This window comes from Thunnus maccoyii, chromosome 6 (genome assembly GCF_910596095.1).
Source record: "Thunnus maccoyii chromosome 6, fThuMac1.1, whole genome shotgun sequence".
NCBI classification, from domain to species: domain Eukaryota; kingdom Metazoa; phylum Chordata; class Actinopteri; order Scombriformes; family Scombridae; genus Thunnus; species Thunnus maccoyii.
Window position 1 is genome coordinate 34134585 of NC_056538.1, and position 12703 is coordinate 34147287.

Genomic DNA, 12703 nt, shown 5'->3' on the forward strand with positions numbered 1-12703 from the left:
TTTACTTGAGCCGCTACACATTTCTCCAACAATCCAACATGTGGAAGTCAGGGACAAAGATATTTTGTATCAGCCTTAATTAAGAACACTTGTGCATAAAGGTATTGAATGCTACCTACTTTGTGGTTGGACTTTGAGCTTGGTATATTTGTTACTGTATGAATTTTAATATTTTTAATACTTTAAATATGTTTTCACTGTTGGGCCTCAAACCATGAGGTCACACAGAGAGGGCCTACATGTAACCTGTGAGGCCTGACCACGAGTTGCTTTCTTCCTTTGTTTCCCCCGAGACAAAGGAATAGCGCCAAAAATGCTGCTTACAAACAATGGGAGTCCATTGCAAACTCCATTTCCAAGGATGCTTTGCAATTTTCACACCTCAGCAGGTAACAGTCAACATACAGCCTCATTGGCGGAGATGCTCCTGCACAGCGGAGCGTCCTGATGACGCAGCCATGACATCACCGCCCCTTTAAAAACTGAACATGCCCTGAAGCACACGCCTTTCCCATGTCACTGAGCTAGGGGTAACTCCTGTTCCTCTGTGAGTCAGCTGACTAAAGGGGGTACCCCACGCAGGTGTTTTCCCCTCATCGAAGACTCCCCTCGCTGGACGAGACGAGACTTCACCCGTGTTAACCCGAACACATTCCCGGATCTGAGAGAGACCGCTGCTGCAACCAGCGTCCTCAAATTCCCTCGAGACTGAAGAAACGCTTCTTCACCGAGTCGACTCTGCTGTTCTCTCCGCACGCCACTGAGAGCCAGCTGCCATGATTTTCGCTGACCGTGCGAGAACGGCCACCGTCTGCATCCGAGCCCAGGACAAAGCCGGACATAACGACGGATTACACACACACCCTGCTCGCTTTCTGAAGCGACCAAGTAAGAGGCATAAGTCTGGGCAGAGGCATTGTTAATTGTGTGTTCTTATCAGCATCAGTTGCTGTTGTATAGCATTTAGCTCTTAGCTTTATTGCTATTGTTTGTTGTGCTGTTGACGGACCGCCGAGTCCATTTTTCCTGCTTTACTGTGAGGAGTTTTTTAAGTTTGCTGCCTGTTTAGTTGTGTTCACCACGCTAGACTGTTTTGTGTTTGTCATGCTCGGGACTACTGCTGTGTTTGTGCCATCATGAGAGAGAAAGTAAGTTGCTTTGTCGGTCAGAAACCAGACAACGTGCGTTACAGACTGCCGTCCGTACGCGCACTGTCTGTGGATAAAGCTTCTCTTCCTCTCACGATCGCTTTCTCTCCTTCTTCCTTCTCTCTTCTGACTAACACATACATGCGCACGCACACACACATACACGCACCGACATCTTTTGCACATCTGATGGTCAGATAACGTCGGACAAAGCTTTGCTTTGTCATTCCTTATCCGCCATCAGACACGTGTGTTTTTCACAGAAGTGGGTGAGTGCAAGACGCCGTCCACTAGACGGCGCCGTCTTGCTTCTGTCTAACCAAGACACCGCCACACTTCTGCCATTCGGTACACACACATGCATTCCCCTGCATGTGTCCAACCCTGTACATAGCTGTTTGTGTTTTGTTTGGTAGGATTAGATTTTAGGATAGTTGTTTATTGACTGAAGCATGTGTTAACTTTGTTAATCTTGCTAAGTTTAATAAACACTGTTATATCTTTAAAGAGAAGTTCTTTTGTCATTATTGTGTGTAATATTGTGAAAAGTGGCTGACTGAAGGAGTCAGAGCTCGAATTCACCCTTCTTTGTTCATCCTTGAATGTTGATATCTCTCAGATATTAACATTCTAGGTGAACTCCTTTTATGAGACTACCTTGTTTGGTTATTGGTATCTCTCAGATATTAACATTCTAGGTGAACTCCTTTTATGAGACTACCTTGTTTGGTTATTGGTCCCGGTTTCCGGGTGGTGCCCCGTATTTGTTAATTCATATTAATAATTCTATTAATTGTCATAATTAGTTAATTATCTTTGATAGTTGATGATTATTGCCAATAATCAACTGTGTTCCTCACAGATCCAACAGTTGGTGCCCGAATTATTGATTAATGTTAACAATATCTTATTTTCATAATTCATAATTATCATAGATAATTATGAATTATTGCTAATAACCAAACGCACTACTGCCCGTCCCAACATCACTTTTCATTCAAAGAAAATGCAAAGTAAACAAGTACTCTTACTTTTGAATCATCTCTGTGTCTCCCGCTTTCCTATGTGTCCTCATCCTGCCAGTCCTCTCACCTGACTCATTACTTACTTACTTTACACTTATTGGCATAAACTGTCACTCAGTTTGGTGTTTAAGAATAAGTTCAGAAGCAGCTGATCTTAGAGAAGCACAGCTTCTGTGTTCAACATTAACTGTTGTCAGCTGCCCCAGGAGTATATGAGAAATACATTTGTTATGTCATGTATGTTTTCTTTGACAGCATTAAATAAAACCTAATGGGATGTAAGGCAGGGGCGTCGCTAGAGATTTATGGTTAGGGGGGCTAAGCCTTTACCAGAGGGTCTGGGGGGAGGAATTTTTTTTTAATGGACCCAAAATGTCTGTTTGTCATGATTTTTTAGAGAAGCAATACGTGTAAAATCAACTCAATAGATCTGTCTCTGCATAGTTTGTATTCAGCACAGATCTAATATGACTTAAATCCATCCACTTACAACAGACACAGATCAAGCAAAGGTACTGAAGTCAAGGAATGTTATCTCCTCTCTCTTAGATAAGTTGCAGGTCCTCAGTATGTTATTGATACACAGACTGATGTTTGATGTGTGAACCTCTAAAACTAAAAGTTTATGTTTTGTATGAGTAATAGGCCTATGTCATAAAATTCAGTATTAATTTGAACTGAAAGCTTAAACAACTCCCACTCGCTTTCTTCTTGATCACTAACCTTCATCAGACCTGCTCCTTCAGCCCTGTCAGTCTCCTTCATCTTCCTCCTCTTCCTCTCCTCGCCTGTTTTCAGTAACATTTTTTATTAAACTCAGATTTACAAGAACTCAAAGCTTAATGAGTGATCAACCAGTTTAAGTTTGTATTTGTCTGAACTGGCAAAATCTTCTCACCTGACTGGCCTTCAGCGGAGTTGCTGCCTTTTTTGAAGAAATGTCATATTTCCATCTACATGTTGAGGAATTGAGGGACATAAAATTGTGTTATGATCAACACAATGTGACCTTTTCACTGACATTAACTGATTATAAACAACAATCTATGCCTACTGATATGATTGTTTTGAAATACTTAAGAGGCATATAAAAACAAAGTATGTAAAGAGCTGTCAGTAACATTATTTCTATCTCTTTTGCTCGTTCACACTTTGGCTGGATGGCTCGTCAGCAGTGGAAACAGCTTATAGTGATCACATTATTTTCTGACTGTTTCACAGGGGTTACAAATAAACACCCCCGCACCTCCACACCCTTGATAATGATGCTGCATTGCCACAATATCATATGTGTATCATGGGAGTAAGGTAAAAAATAAAAATAAAAATAGAGTTACTGTAATTTAATTTTTCCCCCCATGTTTTCATGTATGAAATGACCCAAAATGAAAACTGTAAGCAGACTACTTGATTACTATAAGCAAATTATTTAAACAACATTTGTATAGGACTGATTCTGTCCTGAGCTTTTTGATCCATATAAGCAGTGATCAACTGCTTATATGGATTATATAAGCGGTTTCCACTGTATAACGTTAGTGTTATATAGCCTATCCTCTTGTCTTTTCCTCACTCAAACCCAAAGTTAGCTAACATGAAGCAAGGAGCCAGGAGAACCATGAACAAAGGAGTAACAACTTGAGGTCTAACTTTAGGTACATTGTGACTTTGGAGATGCAATGGCACAGTTCAATTGATTTTAATGAAAAATGAATGAGAAAAAACTATTGATGATTTAAATTAATAATGTGCATTTATTTTGGGGGGGCTAAAGAAAATTTATAGGCCCAGTGACACCCCTGATGTGAGGTAGAGTTCTTTACTTGTTAGGCAAAAAACTTTACTCTGGAAGTCTTTTACATAAACTGCTTGTTCTTCTAATAGTGTGTGATGCTACAGTAAATCAGAGACATGCATACCAGAGTTAAATAAAAAAAATATTTATTTGCACAAAAACAGGCAGAACTTTTGTCTGACTCTACAAACTCCTGACTACATTAACCATGGGGGGAAAACACCTGAGGAAGTCCATCAGGTGAAATGGCTGAGGTAAAGCAAAGGGTTTGGAGAAGATAGAAGAGGAAGGGAGAGGAAGAGGAAGAGCTGTGACAGAATTGACAAGTGTAATGGCTACCCTTGCATCTAAAAAAAAATTGCACATCAAACATCATGAAGTATAAAATCCTGGCCTCTTTTTTGCTGCCAAAACATTAGCAGGAAATCCAAATCCAGCATCACCCGTCTGGATTTGGTCTTTCAGACACTTGGTGATATTTGTTAAAAATATATCATTTCCCAGAGTAGTGAAATGAACTCCATCATCCAAAAAATGGCCAGGACTTCGATGCTTTATCTGAGGATGATGTACAATGCTTCCACCTACAGACAAAACAAAGGTAGGCCTTCTACAATATATGCTGGGATGTCGTCATTGACTGGTTTAATTGCTGCCCCAAAACTATGGAATCCCCCCCAGCTCACATTTGGGTATTGTGTTGTGGATGTGGCTGCATGTGAGGCGGTTGCTATGATACGCAGGGTATGGATCATATGGATCAATGTTGTTTATAGATGCCAATTTAGCCAGATAACAGTCCCTGGCATCCTTGCTGAGTTTGTGTCTGTGTGGTTTTCTCTCAGTTTGCTTCTGTTTCTCCAGTTTGACGATTTAATGGGGAACTTACTTTAAATCTGGTGTTGTTTACTGAACCGCTCTCTGTAGCTTCCACAGATAATAAACACACATAACTGACAAAGACCGACTGAGATTTTCAAGAGTCATCTTAACACACACTTCTACTCATTAGTCTTTAACTGTGACTAACTTAAGCAGCTCAGGTATTTCTCCTGACATCTCTGTGATGTAAACTTCAGTGACAGCGGTGTGCATGTTGTGATGTGAATACTTCATCATGTTGTCATTGAATCCCACAGTTTATGTTCCCTCCAAATAATTTAAGCAGACATTATAACCTCTGATCTTTGAAAGATGTTTAACTCCACAGGTGCAACAAACTGGGCTTGTGTGTTGCTGTCATTGCAGTAACAATTACACAAGTTAATCTGGCAGAGAAATGTTAAACCCCAAAGATGAGATACGGTTGTTTTTGCTTTGAAACAGGCTGTTTGTTTGGGTGTAAGTGTAGTCCTCAGAGCTGAACGGCTCAGTGGTGCAGCACAGTTCATCAGGAGTTCTCCTTTAGATTTAACACATTTTGAAGAAAATACATCAAAATATGGTTAAGAATATTTCTGATCCCACAGTTTCACTAAACTCCATAAACCATCAGTAATGTAAATTAATCAGATGGATGGTCTAGTCTATGAAATGATGAGTGATATAAATCACTGTTTTTTATTCTGTCAGCTGTTACAGTAACATTTATAAAATTATTATGAAACAATAATGAAACTTGAACTTGACCACTGCATTCGCAGGAATATTTTCATCCTTTTTCTAATATTTAATTCATCAAGTGGTGCGATATTTTCACTCTCAGTGATGTGACATCATGTTCATGTCTTGTCCTATAGGAGATGTGATCATATACAACAAAACAAAAGGTTAAATGTTAATTTAACATGTCAGAATTAAAGCTCCTTTCAGTACTGTGGATGCATCACTCAGCCAGATGTGCCAATAAACTGATTGTCATTCTTGCAAGTCACTGTTTAATTCAGCTCTACGTGCAGCAAACTTCAATAGTGAATAGAAAATAATCCCAACATGCAACAGAACAACATGCTGTCATCATAAAAATAAACAGGCTACAGTATATGTTTACATGTCAGCTAATAAAAGTCTAGACGTCATTTCTGATCGACATGAGATAAGACAGGAAGTGCTCCTTCATTCTCATTATGAGCACAGACTGTTTGATATTAACTATGAATCATCATACATGACTACAGTCATCATCATCATCATCATCATCATCATCCTCACACTCACTGAGATCCAGTCTGATGGCTGATGTTGAAAAGCTTCAGGCCCATAATAAGTGTTGATAATCCCTCTGCATCAGTCAACAACATTTAACTGGACACTGGTGCAGCTGTACTGGTACACCTCACAACCATGTCAATCATCACACACAAACAAACAAAAAAACAAACAAACAACAGACAGACTGGTTGATGCAGTTACAGAGATTTATGATCTCTTTATTGTCAGACAGTGTTACATACTGACTGACCTTTGGTCAGTTACAGACAAGTTTAGATGCCAGTTTTTTTGAATATCCACTCCCTGTAAGCACAGACATCAATGAAGAAAGTCCTCCATGGGGGGGTTCGGTTAAATGCTACGGTCACTCCATACAGAACACCATCCTTCACCAGACTGCCCCCAGAGTCCCCCTGAGAGGATGAGCGATGGAGGGAGAGAGAGAGAAAATGAAAAAGAGAAAGAGAAAGAGAAAGAGTGAGACAGTGAGAGAGGGTGAGACAGTAAGTAGGCAAGACAAGTGTTTGACCACTGGAGGGAGATGTTAAAGAATACTTACTGGGCAGGCTTGACATTGCCAGGGGCTGTAGGAGCACAGTAGATATCCTCTTAAATATTTAGGAATAAGATGTTTTTTTCCAAGATAGAGTTCTTTGTAACGACCGTCGCAGCCTGAACTCAGGGGAACGTCAGCACACTGCAGTCTGGCCGCTTTATTCTGGTCTGTGGATTTAAAGAGCCAAATATAACTTTTTGTATCACATTACAATATAAAATCAATGTCCTCAGGGAGTTTTTTCAGGCAGTTTAAAAAGCATGATGTCATGATGGTGCAAATTTTCATGAAAGACATATTTTCTTTTAAGTCGGGGAAAATGCATCCTTACGTCATCTCCAGATGGATTTCTGCCCAAACCCACCACAAACGTACTGAGAAGAGAAAGAAAATGTAGAATGTTAAACCAGACACACACATGTTGAAGCAAAATTCAAGTTTGCATATTATTGGAAACTTTTCACTGTTCAGTACATATTTGATGTTTTTCTGCCTGTTCATTTATTATTTCATTAATTAGCACAATGATACATGCAGCTGACTGCAGACTCCTGCGTTGCCCTTCATGTATATAACATCTGTCAAAGGTCTTTGAGTCCTTAATGTTCCTTCAAGCTGAGAGAGATTTTCTAAGGACGACACAACACAGCACTGAACCAGCTTTACTGGAAATAATAATAAACATTAGTGTTGCATTGATCAGAGCTGAGAGAATGAAGCTGTGCTGTCTGTCTGTAATTCCTCTGTTTGGTATATCTGTGACAAAGTGAGCACAAATAAGAAAGAATGATCCTTAACAGTTGCAAACTAGTCTAGAAAAAAACTAGAAGAAGTTGTCTTACGGTGTTTTACAGTGTGCAGCAGTGAGGACCCATTCTGGACTGGTCAGATTCCCTCCACAGAACATCTGTTCATTTTTACTGTCTCTCAGATCCACGTAATGCAGACCCTCATGAGCAAGGCAATCCACTCCATTCAGCACTCTTTTCTGGATGTCCACAGCACCAGAAACTACAGAGAAAACAAACACAGGTGTGTGTGTGTGTGTGTGTGTGTGTGTGTGTGTTTGAACTGTAACTGTCTCAGTGTACATGAACACATACAGTATGTCGGCTGTCTGCATATGAAGCTTTGTTGAGTTATAGTTGATAATTAGTTTAAAACATGTTGCATTGATCAGTGCTGACAGAGTGAAGCTGTCAGTGGGTCAGTAGGTGAAGAGTGTAACAGTCAGAGTGGTTCAACTTTACCTGCTGACGCCAAGACGAGCAGAAGGATCAAACTCTTCATCGTGGTCTTCCTTCTCGGTCCACTTCTCCGGCCTCTGGGTCACAGTGTTGCTCGTTTTTAAATGTTCTTTATTATCTGTCCTCTCTCATCCTGCGTGGACCAATCAGGTTCCATCACGTACTCTGGACACATTCATACAGATCAGCAGGTGTGCAGGACGGCAGCGACGTTTCACAGAACAATGAATTCTTCAGTTTAATCTCATGCAAATTTCCCCTTAAAACAACAGTCAGGTCTCAGTGTTTGCTGTGTGTCAGCTTCCTTCTTTATTTGAAGGCTTCCTACATATGGACTTCATAAGACATGCACACCTGTTGCACATTTATAAAGCAGTTATTGTGCTTTCAGTATAACTGAGGTCAGTATTCACAAGCTGACATCAGATGTTTCATGTAGCATGTGACAGTGAAATAAGACAGGAAGTGCTCCTCCTTTCTCCTTATGAGCACAGACTGTGTTTGATATTAATTATGAATCATCATACATGACTACAGTCATCATCATCATCATCATCATCATCCTCACACTCACTGAGATCCAGTCTGATGGCTGATGTTGAAAAGCTTCAGGCCCATAATAAGTGTTGATGATCCCTCTGCATCAGTCAACAACATTTAACTGGACACTGGTGCAGCTGCACTGGTACACCTCACAACCATGTGTGAGACCAGTGGAGACGTTACAGGACACTGACTGGCAGCTTTAGAGGCTTTTACAGCACATTTACCTTCTTTCATGTAATCAGATGTTTGTTTCAACCAGCACAGTCTGGATGCAGTGAGACATCAACACATGACAGTTTGTGTGGATTTAAAATAGAACTTTCTGTATTACATTACAATATAAAATATTCACATTTCATGTTTTAGACACACACACTATACTATATAGGGAGTCTGATGACGGGAGGCCTCACAGAGGGTTTTTCCGTTAGTTTCAGGAGCATGATGTCATGACGGATGCTGTCATCCATCACTGTTATCAATGAGAGAGGGAATGTTACAGGTGTTGGCTTCATCCATATCCAGCATCATCTCTGTTTCTGGTTTTGACCTGAAGAGTTAAAGCAGCCAGTCCCTCCACCATCATCGCTGTCGTCGCCCCCGGCAACCACAGCAGCACATGTTCAGTACACTGTTTTCCCCCTCAGAGAAAACCTGAGACATGAGAGAAACATCAAACATCTAACTGCACTTTGTGACGAGAGCTTTCTGTAACCTGCTAATGTGTGTAGATACTGATGTACCCACAATGCACTTTGATTTAAGAGGTCATGAGCCTGTATGGTTTTGAGATGAGTGTTTGATTTTGTTTCTTAGTTTTGTTTTGTTTTTTTTTTAATTTGTGTGTTTTGGATGTTTGTGGTCAGCTCACATGTTTCTGAATTATTGATCTGTGTTGTGTTTAGTAGGAGCTGCTTGTTTTAGCAGCGTTGTGGTGTGTGTGTGTGTGTGTGTGTGTGTGTGTGTTAATGAGTTAATGAATGAAAGGTGTATAAGTTGTGTTTGCACCTCGGTCTTGTTGAACCAGTTTCTGTGCTCATATTTCTAACACAGTGACCCAAAGAGTCGTTATGGAAATATTTCTTCTGTCTCAGAGCTCGTGAAGGTGTTTGCGTAGGTTTGCATGTAGATCTGACAAGTTGTAAATGTTAGTAAGTGCAGCCTTGTTCCTCTGAGGAGAGAAGCTGTTTTTTATGATTCAGTTTTTGTCTTTCTCTCAGTGCTGTTTCAGCACTCAGGTCATTTCATTTATTGTCTTATGTATTTATTGGGACCATGTAGTGTTTAACATAAATGATGTACTGCACCAGATTTAGTTTATAGCTAATTATCATCTGTAGGTCACAATTAAAACATAAAACAGAACAATAACAAACAGTACAAAGCAAAAAACATACAGGACACATAATACAAAGCTACACACAACAGCACAACACACACACACACACACACACACACACACAATGTTAACTAGATATTAATAATGTAATCTTCAAATCATCAAATTAAGTGGATTCAGTGGTTACAGAGCTGAGTAGTTTTTAGCAGATGTTTTAATTTGGCTTTGAATGTATTGATAAAACTGCAGTTCTTCATATCATCAGGTAGGACATTCCACTGAGTTGTGGCTTTCACAGAGAAAGCTGACTGTCCAAATGCAGTGTGATGAAATGGTCCAATCATGTATAGAGGATATTCTGGAGGATCTAATAGAACTTACTGAGCAAGTGAACACATAGTCACATAGTGGAGGAGGACAAACCATTTAACATTTTATAAACTAGGCACAAATTTGAGAATAATCTAAAATTGTCAAAGCTCAGTAAATTGTTTTTCTCCAGAACCCTACAGTGATGGAAATGCATTGGCTTTTTGTCTTTAGAGTTTGTTTGTATAAGGACTCAAGAGGTTTGATGGCTGTTTCTCCAGCCTGCCCCCAACATGTGATGCAATAAGACATCTGGGAAAGAATCATAGCTGCATAAATATCTTGGCTGCATCCAAAGAGAGACAGTTTCTAAATTTGCTAAGTTGTTCTTTATGGTTTTAACCGTTTTTTTTAACATGTTTCTTAAAGTTCAAATTTGGATCCAGTGTCACACCAAGATATTTAAAATCAGTGACTATGTCAATTCTTTCAGCTTTGATGAAAATATCAGCGTTAGGAGGTTGTACCATGTGTTGTTTGTTTGTTAAAAAGAAATAAAGTTGTACATTTTGAATTGGACTGAAGAGGAATCCATCTCTTCCCTGAAATCAGACGGTAAAAACATGAACATGATTTGCCTGCTGGTTTAACAGTCTGACTGTTCATAGAGGAGTAAATATTACTGATACCAGCCTCGTCTGGGACTCACAGCCTGCCTACCTGAGCAGCACCTGGACGTCACTGACGTCATTCATTTGACTTTGATAACAGCAAATCAATAATACTGTAGAATGTTTCATATCATTTCATTATAAATTCCATTTATATTTAGTTCAGACAGAAAAAGGTTAAGAAGTGTGTGCTCAGTTGTGAAAATAAACATTGATATGTGAGGTTAAAGCAACTACACACACTCCTCACACAGGACGGCTTTTTATTGATTATATTGTTGGCCTTGGTTACAGGTTTGGCTATCAGCAATAACTAAGGACTATTAAATCAATGGAAATTATTATAAATAATTAAAGCTGCAAGCAGCGTCGGGATCAGATCATTTTGCTTTTTAAAAATGAGGGATATTTCTTACAAGTGTGGTGTGCTTTTATTTTGAAAGTTTGATTCAAATGTGTACTGTCGGGTGTGTAGAGACAATAAGTAACTGCAGCTGGACACAGAACGGGTCCTCGCAAGAATAGAGAGAATAGGAGGGAAGAAAGGGGGGGGATGGGTGTGGGGGTTGAATGCAGCTCATTTTTGTAGGATACAGCAGAAAGGTCTATATACATACAGTACATTATATACAAACCTTGTATCAAGTTTGGTGTTATTATCATTTATTTCACAATAACAATACAATAATAAGGGAAAAAATGGAGTGAGGGTTTAGTGATAAAGTGCTGCAGAAAAAAAAAATCAAAACTAAAATTTGTAGCTCTGTACTGCAGTTTTTCCTTTATTAGGACCCGAGCACCTAGCGGTTCACTCACACTCTCCATTCAAATATATGAGTATTTTTCTGTGTCCAGCTGCAGTTACTTATTGTCTCTACACACCTGACAGTACACATGTCAATCAAACTTTGACCAGGTCATGTGGGTTAAAAGTCTTTACTTTTCTAAAAATAGAGTTGATGAAGGAAATTAGGAAATTAATTTGTTTTACACACAAACTCATCAAGAGTTTTCAATTTACTAATTGAAATTCAAGTGAATGGGCCCAAAACTTGCATAATTTTGATGCCACAGGTGTGAGCAAGACAGACATGTCTCACCCTGCAGAAAATTCTCATCGTCACACCGTTGAGATTTGATGTTTCGCCATGACAGAGGAAGTTGCTATAACTTTATCTCAGTGAAGCAGCCCCAGCAGCAGGCAAAACAGTGAACAAAGGAAGTGATGTTTATCTCCTTCTTGCACTGTCTGAAAACAGCCGGGTCTGACGACATCTACATGCCCGTCACAGAAGATCTTCGACTGCACCGCGGCCTCACAGCTTTAATTGAACAGAATATTGTTAAATATTGAACAGCAGTTAATATTGGTGCTATTAGTTGTTTTAGCTCTCAGTTTATTTGAACTGGCAGTTTCAGGCTGTGGGTTGTGTTGGAAATGAAGAATAAGAGTTGAACGAGTGTTTCTATAGTTGAGACATCAACTTTATTTCTGACAGGATGTTTAGTTGTTTCTCTGTACAGAACAGCATGTATTTACACTGACAGCCCTGCAGGGGGCGTATGTACAAACAGAGGTATGACAGCGTACAGTATCAGTATTAATGCATAAATTATCCAATAAATACACAGGATGGATCAGAGACGACGACTTCATGAAAACAGTTTCTGGATGTTGAATCGTGGACAAACAGCAGAACACGAACCTCCAGCAAGGCACTCTGTCGCTGACGTGTTCTCACCAAAACATCTTATTGGTCACAAAATGTAAATATGTGACTGCAGTGTTGCTGTGACCTGAAAGGCCGCCCACTCATCTGATTGGCTGAGCACAGGAGCATCAGGTACAGTGAGGGGGCGTTCCTGTTCTGACATCAGCCAATGGGAAGAGAGGGTGGTCCCGCCACAGAAAGGCT

The 12703-nt window shown here is 39.8% G+C and overlaps 1 long non-coding RNA gene across 2 annotated transcripts; it reads right to left on the reverse strand.

Annotated features, from left to right (window-relative positions):
• Positions 1 to 6424: 6424 nt before the first annotated feature.
• LOC121898783 lies at positions 6425 to 9832 on the reverse strand. Of its 2 annotated transcripts, XR_006096550.1 has the most exons (6): positions 8497 to 9832; positions 7926 to 8087; positions 7518 to 7686; positions 7007 to 7049; positions 6679 to 6842; positions 6425 to 6532 (listed from the first exon to the last, which is right to left on the reverse strand). It is a non-coding gene; the product is annotated as an uncharacterized LOC121898783 (long non-coding RNA). The 2 variants fall into 2 exon arrangements; XR_006096549.1 differs by having other exon boundaries at positions 7926 to 9832.
• Between the last annotated feature and the right edge of the window lie 2871 nt (positions 9833 to 12703).